Source organism: Anomaloglossus baeobatrachus, chromosome 2, assembly GCF_048569485.1.
Source record: "Anomaloglossus baeobatrachus isolate aAnoBae1 chromosome 2, aAnoBae1.hap1, whole genome shotgun sequence".
In the NCBI taxonomy this organism is placed as follows: Eukaryota; Metazoa; Chordata; class Amphibia; order Anura; family Aromobatidae; genus Anomaloglossus; species Anomaloglossus baeobatrachus.
In genome coordinates this window covers 513491000-513507964 of record NC_134354.1, presented here as the reverse complement: position 1 = coordinate 513507964, position 16965 = coordinate 513491000, and positions in this window count along the sequence as shown.

Genomic DNA, 16965 nt, shown 5'->3' with positions numbered 1-16965 from the left:
AGAGTGTTCTGGACTTCAGTTGATGTTGTGAACGGGTTCTTCTTCACCAAAGAAAGTATGCGGCGATCATCCACCACTGTTATCATCCGTGGACGCCCAGGCCTTTTTGAGTTCCCAAGCTCACCAGTCAGTTCCTTTTTTCTCAGAATGTACCCGACTGTTGATTTTGCTACTCCAAGCATGTCTGCTATCTCTCTGATGGATTTTTTCTTTTTTTTCAGCCTCAGGATGTTCTGCTTCACCTCAATTGAGAGTTCCTTAGACCGCATGTTGTCTGGTCACAGCAACAGCTTCCAAATGCAAAACCACACACCTGTAATCAACCCCAGACCTTTTAACTACTTCATTGATTACAGGTTAACGAGGGAGACGCCTTCAGAGTTAATTGCAGCCCTTAGAGTCCCTTGTCCAATTACTTTTGGTCCCTTGAAAAAGAGGAGGCTATGCATTACAGAGCTATGATTCCTAAAACCTTTCTCCGATTTGGATGTGAAAACTCTCATATTGCAGCTGGGAGTGTGCACTTTCAGCCCATATTATATATATAATTGTATTTCTGAACATGTTTTTGTAAACAGCTAAAATAACAAAACTTGTGTCACTGTCCAAATATTTCTGGCCCTGACTGTACGTTGAAGTAAAAACCACAGTTCCCTTCTATATGTATGAATCTATAATGCAAACTAGTTGCCCGATAGCACCTGTATAATTCAATATACATATATATATCTATATATACTATAATAAACTCAACCCCTGATAAAAACACTATCCCTGTATGATTGTGGCTCTTTTGAGGGCTTGTTTTCACTGTTATAACGGTTGCTGCAGCCTCAGCAATCCGCATACCGGGAGTCATTTTCCTTTCCTTTTTTTTTTTACAGGGAAGATGGACGCTGAAGGAGGCTGGAGGCGGGCTGGGAGCGGGAAAACACATCCACCGCCCCCACTGTGATGCCTGGTGCTGAGCGGAGGGCGGAGACGGAACGGCCGGCTTCCAATAGCGCTGCAGCGGAGTGTGGGCCTGAGACGCTGGAGACAAGGCCGCAGCCGGGGCCTAAATTTTGGAGCTGCTGGAGCACGGGAAGGTAGAGACAAGCGGTCCTACTTGCGAGCAGTGGTGGCGCAGCAGCGATGTCCGATGCGCCGACAGGGAGCTCTGCGCGTGTGCCGGTGCGTGCCGCCGACTGCTGGGACGTGGCTGGGGCGCAGGGCGTCTAGGCCAAGACCGGGGCCTCCACTTTGCAGCCGCCCGGAGAAGGTAGGAGATGTCGGTCCTACCTGATCTCGGCTGCGCCGGGCCCAGCGATGGATGCGGTGGAGGCAGGGCGCTCTGCCCCTGCCTGTGTGCAGCGCCCCCGTCCTGGAAGACTGCGGGCTTCGGGGGAGCAGCGTGGAGAGGCAGGGAAGTGGACATCAGGAGGGGGGAAATGAGCCCCCCCCGCAGGAGAAGGCAGCGATGTGGGCCCCATCGGATTCCAAATGCGCTGCGGAGGTCCCGTCCCTGCTGTATGCCCCTGTACGCCCTTTGGGGTGATACCGCAGGGCAAATCAGGGGTGGCCACGAGGTTCTGCCCACACGCGCAAACCCGGGAGTGGTACCACGGGGATGGACGGGGGAGAGGGCCCGAAGTCTCAAGCCCCTGCGACCCTGGGGAGTGGTACCCACAGGGCTGCAGGGGATGAGTGATGAAGAGAATACCTGCAGAAAACGAGAAGACAGGTATGAGAGCGACGAGCGGCGCCGAAAAAAAGGAAAAAACGCAAAAATCAAATGGCTGAGGGGGGCCGAGACGGCCCACATCAGCCTCCTACGACACTAAGCAAAAACTTATTTGAGTCCGCCTCCGGCTCGGGGTGTATACTGCTGGGGAGGAGCTAACTTTTTCTGTCTACTTAGTGTCAGCCTCCTAGTGACAGCAGCATAACACATGGTCCTGTGTCCCCCAATGAAACGATAGAGAAATGACGTTTTCTGCCAGGAGATGCAATTCTGTGATCTCCGTGACCTCACTTGAGGTGAGGTCACTCAGTTCAATGAGGTCACCTGAAGTCAGGTTGCCTGAGGTCACAGGTGGAGGACTGTGGGAACCTCCAGCTGTGACCTCAAATAACCTGAGTGATATCACCACTCATCTCTGCGGCTCAGTCATTGGCTGAAGCTCACAGAGATTGGTCATGTACAGTGCCCGCACGCTATGCCATCAGTAATGTAGCAGAGCCAGAATCATTGTTGAAGCTCATGTGGATTATGTCAAACTCATTTATTTGAATTTAAAAATAAAAACCAGCTGCAATGCAGTCCCTCTTATTTTGATACACAGCCAAGATAAGCGTACGGTTGGGGGCTGCAGCCTGTAGCCATATGCTTTATCTGTGCTGAGTATTAATGATAGGAGACCCTACGCCAATTTTTTTATTTATTTTTACAGCAATATAGACACACACAGATGGCATCTCTGATTGAAAGCAGTCACACTCTGTTACACAAGGTGGGGGAGCATCTGACTGCAACCAGTTAAAGATGCAGGGACGGCCGGTAGGCGGGGGAAGCAGTTCATATGCATAAAGGATAATGAGCGGCCCCGGCAGTAGTATGAGCGGCCCAGAGGCAGTGTACAGCTGCACGAGAGACTCGGTAAGTATAACATGTCTGCTTTCCCTTTTCTTCTTTATTTTTCCTTTATTTTTTTAAAGTACCGGAGTTGCTGGACCCATATCATTACCCAGTGCTCGGGTACTTTTGAACTCGCGCGGATACAGACTTACAGTTCTGGTACACCCCTCACTACCCATCACTAATGGAGAGTCCTGGTGGATCTTTGTTTTGCAGACTAAAGTTCCAGCAGGAATTAGTATGCGGCAGGACATCATTTATCGTAATGAATCATTATTTTTGTGGAGTTTATATATATTGTATTATATGTATGATATGTTAAATAGCTATGTCTTGTATGTGATATCATTGGCCAAATTTAGACATGTGATCACACAGGATATATCATATAAATGCTATCAAGTCCATTTGTTTTTATACAATGAGTAAAGACAGTGTGAAACATGTATTTGGTGTCGTTTAGTGTTAGATTGGATTTTTTTATGGATTAACAAAAAAAAAAATTTTTAAGGATCCTTTTAGCTGGATTTTTATCTTTTTTTGTAACCATAATACTATTACAAGTAGTAGCTGCAGTCTGGCAATATATCCATTTAGTGCTCTTGCCAATGCCAATTGTTATGGTTCCTCTAAGCAGTGCAAATAGGTGTACCCTCAGCACGTGCCTTATTTAAGCCTCAGAGCTCATTCTGACGTCAGTGAGCTTTCACGTGCACAAGTTTCATCAGAAGTTGATTAGCGTATTAGCTTTTACTATCAGAGTTTGGTCAGTTTCATCAGCTTTTCTTGGCTAAATCAAACTAATGGCAATGTCTGAAGCTTCTCCTATCAAACAGTCCACGAAAAACAGACAACCCATGGATAGCACCTGAGTGCTGTCGATGTTTTCACGGATACATTAATTTGTATTGGCGAGTTTGATCTGACACTCGGATCATTTTTAGCCAACTCTCTGTGCTTTTGTGCAGACTGCTCAGTCTAAGGCCAATGTCACACATGAGACTCACAAGTGACTCACGCGAGAATCGAGTCTCATCACCCGGCACGACTTGCTGCTCTATGGACAGAAACGCGCAACTGTACAGAAATACATGTAGCTGCACACTCCTGAACAGGTCGTGCCAGCTGATGAGACTCGACTCTCGCACGAGTCCCACTCAAGTGTGACTCCGGCTTAAGAAACAAAATCGGACATATGAACTACTCCATATACTTCGAGTGCTATCTGTAAAAACCATGGATAGCACTAATAGGAAAAATGCTGACATCTGAAAGAGCCCTAAGTCTGTGTAAAATATACTTTCAAGAATTTGAAGACCAAAACTACTAAACAGGTGAACATTTCAGTTTTAACAAAAAATTTAATTATTTTCAGTTCCTACTTTGTAATTTTACATCAGTCATTTTGAGAATAGATGTAGTGGTTAAAGCAGTTGAAGGGAAACCCTAAATTCTTTGTATAGTGCAATGTAAAGACACGTTCCCTACTTGGATTTGACTTTTATTTATTTATTTTTAAATTCTACCCATATTTCTAGATCTTGTGATAATTGCATTACTGTGAGTGAATGCAATGATTTAAAGATTTATCCCATTCTACATGATTCAACCTGTAAGTTTGGACCTGGATTTTGTTAGAAAGTTGGGTCTTTTAGCTTGCCATTGCTAACAATTTGCTGCCTTTCCATAAGTCTTACTTAGTAAAATAGGTAAGTCAGAAATAAGTGAGCTTACCAGTGTCGGAATATATAGTCCACCAGTATCATATGGTTGGGTGCCTGGCTCCACTATTGATCCTTATGAATTATAATTAGTAATTTGCCATGTGATCTTTTGTGGGATGTGTGTTATTCATATAATTAAATAAAGCATTTATCTTTTTTTTAACTCCAGACGTGCAGTGTATTTTTCTATTACGGTTATTTAATACACTCAACAATCTGTGGCGGTATGATATTTTTTAAATAAAAAGAACAACCAAATACAGGCAATTCCCAACTTAAGAACACCTGACTTACATACGACCCCTGTTTAAGTACAGTTAGGTCCAGAAATATTTGGACAGTGACACAATTTTCGCGAGTTGGGCTCTGCATGCCACCACATTGGATTTGAAATGAAACCTCTACAACAGAATTCAAGTGCAGATTGTAACGTTTAATTTGAAGGTTTGAACAAAAATATCTGATAGAAATTGTAGGAATTGTACACATTTCTTTACAAACACTCCACATTTTAGGAGGTCAAAAGTAATTGGACAAATAAACCAAACCCAAACAAAATATTTTTATTTTCAATATTTTGTTGTGAATCCTTTGGAGGCAATCACTGCCTTAAGTCTGGAACCCATGGACATCACCAAACGCTGGGTTTCCTCCTTCTTAATGCTTTGCCAGGCCTTTACAGCCGCAGCCTTCAGGTCTTGCTTGTTTGTGGGTCTTTCCGTCTTAAGTCTGGATTTGAGCAAGTGAAATGCATGCTCAATTGGGTTAAGATCTGGTGATTGACTTGGCCATTGCAGAATGTTCCACTTTTTTGCACTCATGAACTCCTGGGTAGCTTTGGCTGTATGCTTGGGGTCATTGTCCATCTGTACTATGAAGCGCCGTCCGATCAACTTTGCGGCATTTGGCTGAATCTGGGCTGAAAGTATATCCCGGTACACTTCAGAATTCATCCGGCTACTCTTGTCTGCTGTTATGTCATCAATAAACACAAGTGACCCAGTGCCATTGAAAGCCATGCATGCCTATGCCATCACGTTACCTCCACCATGTTTTACAGAGGATGTGGTGTGCCTTGGATCATGTGCCGTTCCCTTTCTTCTCCAAACTTTTTTCTTCCCATCATTCTGGTACAGGTTGATCTTTGTCTCATCTGTCCATAGAATACTTTTCCAGAACTGAGCTGGCTTCATGAGGTGTTTTTCAGCAAATTTAACTCTGGCCTGTCTATTTTTGGAATTGATGAATGGTTTGCATCTAGATGTGAACCCTTTGTATTTACTTTCATGGAGTCTTCTCTTTACTGTTGACTTAGAGACAGATACACCTACTTCACTGAGCGTGTTCTGGACTTCAGTTGATGTTGTGAACGGGTTCTTCTTCACCAGAGAAAGTATGCGGCGATCATGCACCACTGTTGTCATCCGTGAACGCCCAGGCCTTTTTGAGTTCCCAAGCTCGCCAGTCAATTCCTTTTTTCTCAGAATGTACCCGACTGTTGATTTTGCTACTCCAAGCATGTCTGCTATCTCTCTGATGGATTTTTTTCTTTTTTTTCAGCCTCAGGATGTTCTGCTTCACCTCAATTGAGAGTTCCTTAGACCGCATGTTGTCTGGTCACAGCAACAGCTTCCAAATGCAAAACCACACACCTGTAATCAACCCCAGACCTTTTAACTACTTCATTGATTACAGGTTAACGAGGGAGACGCCTTCAGAGTTAATTGCAGCCCTTAGAGTCCCTTGTCCAATTACTTTTGGTCCCTTGAAAAAGAGGAGGCTATGCATTACAGAGCTATGATTCCTAAACCCTTTCTCCGATTTGGATGTGAAAACTCTCATATTGCAGCTGGGAGTGTGCACTTTCAGCCCATATTATATATATAATTGTATTTCTGAACATGTTTTTGTAAACAGCTAAAATAACAAAACTGGTGTCACTGTCCAAATATTTCTGGACCTAACTGTATGTCGGATGTTCCCCAAAAAATATATACTCACCTCACCACTGACCTCTTCAGCCACCATTTAGTCTTCTTCTTTCCGTCATTGTGTGTTGTATCTCTGGCCTTTTCACTGTAGACCAAGACTCGAGAGCCATGTCCAGACTGGAGCTGCCTACACTTCATAAGGTCATGTTGTCAACAGAACCTCTTATGACATGCATTAAGCTCCGGCTTGGACAGTGCCGGAAGTCCTGGTCTATAGTCAAGAGGCTGTATATGCAGCGCACCTGATAAAAGAAAGAAGAGGATTGGACGGCAAGGAGAGTATTACTTAAAGTTAAAAAGAAATCTTATACTCATAATAGTCATCTCTCCTGCCACTCGGCTGCTCGCCATCTTCTGCTCTTTTTAACACAGTTGCAAGCCATATATCCAAGGCAGTGACCTCCAAGACCTGGGTGCGACCAAAGTCTTGGCAAAGAGGCTGTAGATGTGGTGCACAACAGTGGAAAGAAGACTACTGGATGGCAAGCAGTGAGCATCATGGTAGATGAAGCCATCAGCATTAAGGTATTATTTATTTCCTCAGCCCTATTGCAATTTCTGTACAAATATGGATGCAGAACAGTGCTACAGAGCGTATCTACTTCATAACCTACACACATGAAATCGGGTTGAGGTTTAACCCCATTACGACCGCGTTACGTTTTAAAACGGCACTAAAAAAGGGTACTTATTCCTTTCTGCCGTTTTAAAACAGCGGTCGGAAAAAAGGGTCTAGCGCCCCCCAGAGTCAGAAAATTTCCGGGGTCTCAGCTGCCGGGGGTAGCTGAGACCCTGGAGATCATGATTCGGGCCGGTTTTTCCGGTCCCCGCTCACCTGATGACCGGTATACACCGTATACCGATCATCAAGTTATAGTAAATGACCGCTCCGGTAAAAAATGATTTATCTCCCATCTGGCATGATCAAACATGCCAGATGGGAGATAAATCTTTTTCCCGGTTCCCTCCGGTCCCCTCGGTATCCCCAAAGTGCCCCCCCCGACCCCCAACCCCCTCCCGAAAATCCAAGATGGCCGCGCGCATCGGAGAGCACAGCAGCGCGCCGGCCGCATGTACACTGTTCCTATGGTTTCTGTCGTATGTGCCATAACACATACGACAGAAACCTGCTCCCTAGGCCCTGCCGGGTCCCCCCCTACCCCCCCCTTCCCCCCCGGTGTTCCCCGGTGTCATACATACCGGAGCGCTGATCCCCCGCGGCCCCCTCCTCCGGCTCCTTCTCAGCAGACTCCGGTCACATGTGCACAGAGCGCAGCTGTCAGCTTCCTGTGTCTGTGACTCAGACGCTGGATGCTGCAGCACAGAGTCTGCAGCTGTGACCCAGGGAGGGTGGGTGCAGATTCTTTGCACCCACTCTCCTCAAATGGAGGGTCTGCCCTCCTAGAAAATGGGGGATACGTTCCCTGAACGTGTCCCCCATATTCTAGAAGGTCCAGAGTCGACGTGGGACGTCCAAATGGATTATAGTGGATTTTTTTTTTCTTTTCAATAAATTGGTCAATCAGGGAATGTTTTGGGGAGTGTTTTTTCAAATAAATTTTTTTTGTTGTCAATTTTTTTTCTTATTACTGTCAATTAGTTATGTCAGGTATCTGATAGACGCCGTGACATAACTAATTGCTGGGCTTGATGCCAGGTGACATTACACACCTGGTATCAACCCCATTCATTACCCCGTTAGCCAACGCACCAGGGCGCGGGATGAGCTGGGGCGAAGCGCCAGAATTGGCGCATCTAATGGATGCGCCACTTCTGGGGCGGCTGCGGCCTGCTATTTTTAGGCTGGGAAGAGTCCAATAACCATGGCTCTTCCCATCCTGAAAATACCAGACCCCAGCTGTCAGCTTCACCTTGGCTGGTGATCTAATTTGGTGGGACCCCACGTTTGTTTGTTTTTTTTAATTATTTATTTATAAATAATTAAAAAAAAAAAACCAGCTTGGGGAGCCCTCCAAATTGCTCACCAGACAAGATGAAGCTGTCAGCTGTGGTTTGCAGGCTACAGCTGTCTGCTTTACCCTAGCTGGCTATCAAAAATAGGGGGGACCCCACGTCATTTATTTTAATTATTTTTTTTTTTTTTTGGGCTAAATACAAGGCTAGGCATCCTTTAGTGTCACATGAAAGGCACTAAAGGGCGCCAGCTTAGAATATGCAGGGGGGTGGGACGTTATATATGTTTGACATCTATCCATTCATCCATTGTAGCATTTTACACTGTGTGCCCACAATCAGGGTTTGCAACGTTTTGGGCGCAGAGTGTTTTCCCTGCGTCCATAACGCTGCGTTGTGCAGTAGAAGCACAGTGGCAGGATTTTTAGAAATCCCGTGCCCACTGTGTTTCTTTTCTCCGCAGCATAAATCGACCTGTGGCGCAGCTTCCCGAGCCTCAGCATGTCAATTTATGCTGCGGAGATGAGTGTGCTCTGCAGGTAGAATAGAACTAAAGTCCACAGCAGCCTGAACCCAAATCGTGGGCATGGGCAGCTGCGTTCTCCCGTGGACAACACTCACATTTCTGCAGGAGGCTGACACTGGGTACTAGACGCCGTGTCGCTGGATCATGGCCACATAGCCTAAAGGCTACTTTACACGCTGCGATATCGGTCCCGATATCGCTAGCGTGGGTACCCGCCCCCATCTGTTGTGCGACACGGGCAAATCGCTGCCCGTGCCGCACAACATCGCGCAGACGCATCACACATACTTACCTGCCCGGCGACGTCGCTGAGACCGGCGAACCGCCTCCTTTCTAAGGGGGCGGTCCGTGTGGCATCAGTGACGTCACTGAGCGGCCGCCCAATAGAAGCGGAGGGGCGGAGATGAGTGGCCGGAACATCCCGCCCACCTCCTTCCTTCCTCATAGAGGCCGGGAGGCAGGTAAGGAGAGCTTCCTCGTTCCTGCGGCGTCACACATAGCGATGTGTGCTGCCGCAGGAGCGACGAACTACATCGTTACTGCTGCAGTAACGATAATCGAGAATGGACCCCCATGTCACCGATGAGCGATTTTGCACGTTTTTGCAACGATGCAAAATCGCTCATCGGTGTCACACGCAGCAACATCGCTAATGCGGCCGGATGTGCGTCACCAATTCCGTGACCCTAACGACTCCGCATTAGCGATGTCGCAGCGTGTAAAGCCCCCTTAACAGTGAGAAATTTGTTGCTACAGCAACATTTTTGTGAAGTACCTGTGGATTCAAAATGTTTACTATACTCCTGAATAAAATACTTGAGGGGTCCAGTTTCCAAAATGAGGTCACTTGTGGGGGGTTTCTGATGTATAGGTACCCAAGGGGCCCTGCTAATGTGACATGGTGCGCGCAATTTACTTCAACTTTTCCAAAATTCAAATGGTGCTCCTTCCATTCCAAGCCCTCCCATTTATCCAAACAAAGGTTTTTGGCCACATGTGGGGTATCCCTGCGCTCACAAGAAATTAGATAACAACCTGTGGGGTACACGTTTTGTTGTTGCCTCTTGAAAAAGTGAAAAATGTGTCGCTAAATCAACATTTTTGTGAAAAAAATGAAAATTTCAATATGGCAACCTAAGCTTATCAAATTCTGTGAAGTATTCGTGGATTCAAAATGCTCAATATACACCTAGATTAAAGCCTTGAGGGGTCTTATTTCCAGAATGGGGTCACTTGTGGGGGACCTCTACTGCTTAGGCACCTCAGGGGCTCTCCTAATGCAACATGGCGTCCGCTATTGATTCCAGCCAATTTTGCAGTCAAATTGCACTCCTTCTCTTCTGAGCCCTGTAGTGTGCCCAAACAGTTGATTTCCACCACATACAAGATATCAACAAACTCAGGAGAAATTGCGCAATAAATTTCATGGTGATTTTTTTCCTGTTACCCTTGTGAAAAAAAAGCTACCTGGTTGAAGTAACAATTTTGTGGTAAAATTTTATTTTTTTATTTTCATGGCTCAACGTTATAAACTTCTGTAAAGCACCTGGAGGTTCAGGGTACTCACCAAACATCAAGATAAATTCCTTGAGGGGCCTAGTTTCCAATATGGGGTCACTTGTGGTGTTTTTTTGCTGTTTACGTACCTTAGGGGTCCTCCAAATGCGACATGGTGCCCGCAATCTTTTTCAGCCAAATTTCCTTTCCAAAATTCAAATATTGCTCCTTCTGTTCCAAGCCCTCCCATTTCTCCAAACAAAGGTTTCAGACCACAAGTGAGGTATCACCGCGCTCATAAAAAAGTGGGTAACAAACATTGGGGTCAAATTTTTGGAATTACCTCTTGAAAAAGTGAAAAAATTGATGCTAAAGCAACATTTTTGAGAAAAAAATGAAAATTTTCAATGTGACAACGTAACGTTATCAAAATCTGTGAAATACTTGTGGATCCAAAATGCTCACTATACCCCTAGATAGAAGCCTTAAGGGGTCTAGTTTCCAAAATGTTGTCACTTGTGAGGGGTTTCTGCTGTTTAGGTACCTTAGCGGACATGTAAATGCAACATGGTGCCCGCAATCTATTTCAGCCAAATTTGCTTTCCAAAATTCAAATATTGCTCCTTCTGTTCCGAGCCCTCCCATTTGTCCAAACAAAGGTTTCTGACCACATGTGGGGTATTGGCGCGTTCATAAGAAAGTGGGTAACAAGTTTTGGGGTTCATTTTGTTGTGTTATTTCTTCTAAAAGTGAATACATTTGGGGTAGAGCAACATTTTAGGTAAAATTTTATTTTTTGCTTTTTTCATTCCACTTTGCTTTAGTTTCTGTGAAGCACCTGAAGGGTTAATAAACTTCTTGGATATGGTTTTGAGTACTTTGAGGGGTGCTGTTTTGAGAATGGTGTCACTTTTAGGTATTTTCTGTCACTTAGGCCTCTCAAAGTCACTTCAAATGTGATGTGGTCCCTAAAAAAATGGTTTTGTGAATTTTGTTGAAAAAATGGGAAATTGCAGATGAACTTTGACCCCTTCTAACTTCCTAACCCCAAAACATTTTGTTTCAGAAATTGCGCTAATGTAAAGTAGACATGTGGGAAATGTTATTTATTAACTGTTTTGTGTGACATAACTCTCTGGGTTAAGGGCATAAAAATTAAAAGTTTGAAAATTGCAAAATTTTCATCAAATTTCCGATTTTTTCACAAATAAAAGCAAAAAATATCGTTCTAAATTTATAACTATCATGAAGTACAATATGTCACGAAAAAACAATGTCAGAATCACCGGGATCCGTTGAAGCGTTCCAGAGTTATGACCTCATAAAGTGACACTGGTCAGAATTGCAAAAAATGGCCTGGGCATTAAGGACAAAACTGGCTTCGTCCTTAAGGGGTTAAGAAGGAGCTGGAATATTCCCTCTAAAGGGCAAGTAGAAATGCCTAGATTTCATAATACTCCTAGTTCTTGAACAATTTTGAAGATTAATTTGTAGAGCATTATTACTACAGCACTTATGTCTCAAAATCTAGTTACATGTTTAACATAACATTCAATTTACATATCCAACATTGTTATATAAGGCCACTACCATTCAAAAAAGAACGAGGCTACAAAACCACATATTCATACACAATTTCTGGAATTATTTTATTGCAAAATCACTTATTCCCTCCTTTTTATTGCTAAAACAATAAACTAAATCTAAGACTATATTTGGTAGTACTTAATCAACATGAAGTTACTTGTAATTTTAAAACTGATTCATTGTATTACATGGCAAATATAATTTTACTTTCCATAATTCATGGTTCAGTATTTTTTGTGTGATTTTCCATATAAGAGACGTCAGTGGGAATCCTGTAACTTTGATTCATGAATAGTAAACAGTGGTTACGTGGGCATGTTCTCAGATTATGCTTCCCCTTTCTTAAAGATCTGTGCTCTCAAGCATTACGTTTCATGGGGAAACCCATTGTACAAGACATAATTGGCAATCTAAGCAAAGTACAGGGTAGCTGAGCTGAGTAGTATATTCATTTACTTTTAAAGGGAACCTATTACCCAGCATAGAAGGACATTAGAAAGAGTTGCACTACACAGTAGAGCCTGGTGCATGGAGTCTGCATCACAGTCCACAGAGGTCATATACAGTATATCAGCCTTCATGCATGCATAACAGACTCTGTTGGACTATACAGTATATCTACAATATTCTCCCTAAGAATGCTTAAGGGAACATGCCCCTTTTTATGTCCGATTCAGTTACGACAAAAAAAATTTCAGTGTGCCTTCCTATGATATTGGGGGAATATGTTTCCACTCTAGGGCAGCCCTTCTTTATTAGTTGTAGCCCATACAGGGACACAAAGACTAATATAAAATATTTTTCTACTCTGTACTGTATGGTACTACTTTAACAATTTGGTGATTTTGAAGGCTTCTATATTCTCTTGTAGTCAACCAGTGAAAAGTGGAAAAACAATGGGTTGTCCTCAAGGAGCCTACTTAAAATGGGATAATAACTATATGTGAGGACTACTTGAAGAAATGTTTTTTTACTCCTTTTTCAGTTTATTTTTACAGTACAGTGCATTAAAAAACACATTCAGACTCAGAATGGATCATATTAATTACTTATTGTCATCAATCTATACAGAATACCCTCTACAACGCTAAAGTCCATTTAAGTTTGTTGAATTTTATACCATTTTCCTTTATTTGTGTCTGTTCTCAATCTGTTACATTGATTGGAGATCTCTCCAGTGCATAGCTATCAGACTTCTCTATAGATGTTCTGCCATGTTTGAAGGGTTAGTTCCAAAAAATCCACTGGGTTTAGGAATAATGTGATAATAATTGAGGGTACAACCACTGGGACCAACAGATCGGGGCTCTGGAATCTCAAGAACGCTCCATTCATTGTGTATTGGATTGTTGAATACAGTGCTCTGCTTTTTCTGGCAAATTCACTGACATGCGTCCATTCTTGACAGCCCTGCAGACACCATTCTCAGGGTTACAGAACCCAGATCTTATGGCGGTTACAGCAATCAGCAAGTTTCACCTATCCAATGTATAGGGCATAGCTTGCCTTTTTGGAACATCCCTTTAAAAACATTCACAGACGTTCTAAAACTATTCCTGCATTATTTTTCCTTTGAAAAACGTAGAACAGTGAAATTGGATCTTAACAATGGTGAAAGGCAAAGACTTCTGGGGACATATATGTAAACAAAGAGAATAGAAGTCATTCATTTTGCCAGAGTATCTCCATACCTCATAGCCACAAAATCAATGAAGTAGTCATAAGCACAAGTGTGCAGATAAAAGATTCTTTAATGAACAGGCAGTAGTAAAATACAGGGTATGGATATAAAGTCAGTATACAAAAGGTTACAAAGACATGGAGGGTGATTGATTCCCCAAGTGTGGCTGCTTACAAAATCACATCAAATCAGTCGATTGTAGCTCACTGGCGTGGTTAGTGCTATGAAGGGGTTACTAAACAGAACAGTGCAGCCAGGAAAGTCAGCAGCTGAACAGATCAATGTGCCAGCTACACTTGAAACATAACCACACAGCACAAAACCAGCACCCAGTATAGAGCTTACCAAAGTAGTAAGGAAGGCAGGCACACCAGGGGATAGTCCCAACACGTGTTTCGTGTGGTGACTTCTTCAGGGGACCGTGGACAACAAGGGGGGAAGGTGAGTCTAATATACCTGTCGTACTCATGTGGGATTAACAGCAGGTGTCGCGGTTCCATGGGGCATGGGGGCGCGTCGTCAGCATGGGCGGCTGCTCCAGCGTCATCTGGGTGGGAGGAATTCCCTTGTTGACGTCAGTAAGCCCAGAGGACGCTGGGAGGAGAGCCGTCCATACTGCGCATGCGCGATCCCGCAACCAGGAAGTGCGATCACGAATACCATGTTGAGTACTGGCAACAGTGAGGGCAAGTATATATAGGTGAATCTCCAACGAATGACATCAAATATCATGCATAAAGATGGTAACTTGAATGTGGCATAGTGAGCATACAGTATAGTACATATTAGTACTAACAAGAATAGCCCAGGTATATTAACGCCAAGAACTATCAATAATATGCTGTGCTTGACTATGCACAAATGTGCAGTCACAGTAATAACAAGAGATACATACATTGGGTCTGATATGTCACATCAGAATATAAAGTACAGACATCAGCGTTAGCCATATTGTAATACACAGGATTCGCTGCATTGGTAATCCAGAGTAGTTTTTGTAGTGAGATCCATTTTCCTTATTCATATCTGTATATTCAATGTTGTGAGTCCTGAAACAGTAGCTTCAGAACAGATAATATGGAAGAATCCGGCAGGGATATTAGACAAGAACAAAGTAGACTGTGAAAAAGGAAAGGACACATAAAAGTGAAGTTAAAAATAGGCATAAAAAATATTAAAAAGACTCAGAAAAAACATGAACAGCACATGGAACCTGCAACCAGCCAGGCACCAAAATACTATCAAAAACCGCAGAGAAGGAGACATATTGGTTTATAGGAATGACGCAAAAGTTTGTCTTTCGTTCAATCCGTTGGGTATCACGGTCTCAAGGAGGAAAATCCATCGACACTCTGCCCTTGCCAACATCTTATGTATATCCCCACCTCTCAGTCCAAGATGTATCTGGTCGATCCCCCTTACCTTAAAACCTGAGGGGTCCGATCGATGATGCAGCCTGAAGTGGCGGGGAATAGTCTTAAGAGTGTCGGTATCCTCCAGTTTGACCTGTTTTGCAGCCATGATGTCTCTTATATGTTCCCTCGTCCGGACTCTAAGTTCCCGGCTAGTCAGCCCGACATATATTAAATTGCATTCACACGTGGCGTAATAAATCACGCCCGTGCTATTGCAAGAAATATAATGTCGTATATCAAATGTCTTAGAGCCATTAGAGGACATAAAAGATGTTGCCCGGATAATATTACCATGGCGACACGCCATGCATGATCCACAGGGGAATGACCCAACTAAGGGTCGCCCAGTAGGAAAAGGTAATTTATTATGTCTTAAATGGTGACTGTGGACCAGCATATCGCGTAAACTACGGCCTCGCCGGGCCGTCATGAGAGGACGTTCGGGCAGAGTGTCTTTAAACACGGGCTCTGTTCGTAAAACAGGCCAGTGTTTAGTGAGGATACCTCTGATGTGTTCCCACTGACGGTTGAAGGATGACACAAAGCGGATCTTAGGTTCCGTACAGTGTGTCTTGTTGGGATTGAATCTCAGCAGGAGCTGATCTCGGGGAGCTGACCTCGCACGTTTATATGCCTTTTTTATAGATCTCGCACTATAGCCTCTCTCCTTAAACCTATCACGCATCTCATTGGCTCGATCCTCAAATACCCCCGTATCGGAACAAATCCGCTTAAGCCGGATAAATTGTCCCGTGGGGATGGCATTGATAGTGAATTTCGGATGGCCAGAGGATGCGTGGAGAAGGGCATTAACGGAGGAAGGCTTGCGATAGATGTCAGTGGACAGAAAACGCTGGTCAGTAATGGATACATTAATATCCAGGAATTCCACCTTATTGGAGTCAGCATGAAAAGTAAGATAGATGTTAAAAGAGTTGGAGTTCAAGTGACGCACAAAGCCCTCAAGCTCCGAGGTGGTCCCCCCCCAGATGACAAAGATGTCATCAATGTAGCGGAGCCAGCACTGCACATGGGAGCTGGCCGGCACGCCACCGCCGAAAACCTCCCTTTCCCAGTAACCCAGGAAGAGGTTTGCGTACGATGGCGCGCAAGCCGCCCCCATCGCAGTGCCGCGCCGCTGGAGGTAGAACCGTTCCCCGAAGGTGAAGGCATTGTGCGTCAGTATGAACTCCAATAACTCCAAAATCAGCTGTTGTAGGGTGGGTGCCCAGTTGCTCATACTCAAAAAATACTCAACCGCCTGCAAGCCATGTTCATGACGGATATTGGTATATAATGTCTCAACGTCCAAGGTCACCAGTGATACGCCCACGTCCGCCGTCAGGCCATTAAGCCTCCTAAGGACGTCTGAAGTGTCTCTGACATGGGAGGGCAGCGTCTCAACCAAAGGTTGGAGATAGAAATCTATGAACTTGCAAACTGCATCGCATAGCCCTCCAATGCCAGAGACAATTGGACGTCCAGGGGGAACCCGAGGGTTCTTGTGTATTTTTGGTAATAGGTAGAACGTGGGCGTCACCGGCAGCCTTGGAAGGAGACCATCATAGATCTTTTTTGTGATGGTGCCTGCGGTAAGAGCATTCTCGAGTATGAGGGTCAACTGGGTTACATAGGTGTTAGTCGGATTTGAAGGGAGCATCTGGTAAAAATCAGCATTCTTCAACTGCCTATACACCTCGCGCTCATACATGGTGGTGGGCCAGATCACCACGTTACCCCCCTTATCCGCTGGTTTAATCACAACCCCTTCTAACTTCTTCAATTCCCCAAGAGCCCGCTGATGTTTTACGGAGAGATTATTAGATACGTTGCTCTTGGAGAGGGATTTAAGATCTCCCATGACAAGGTCATGAAAGATCTGAACCTAGGGGCATAGCGAAAGCGGGGGGAACGTGGTGGAGCGCGGGTGCAAATGTAAAGGGAAAATACCAGATAACTCACCAGATGCCTGACCCTCCAACTCCTCAAGTGTACGCACTGCCTCCTCTTCAG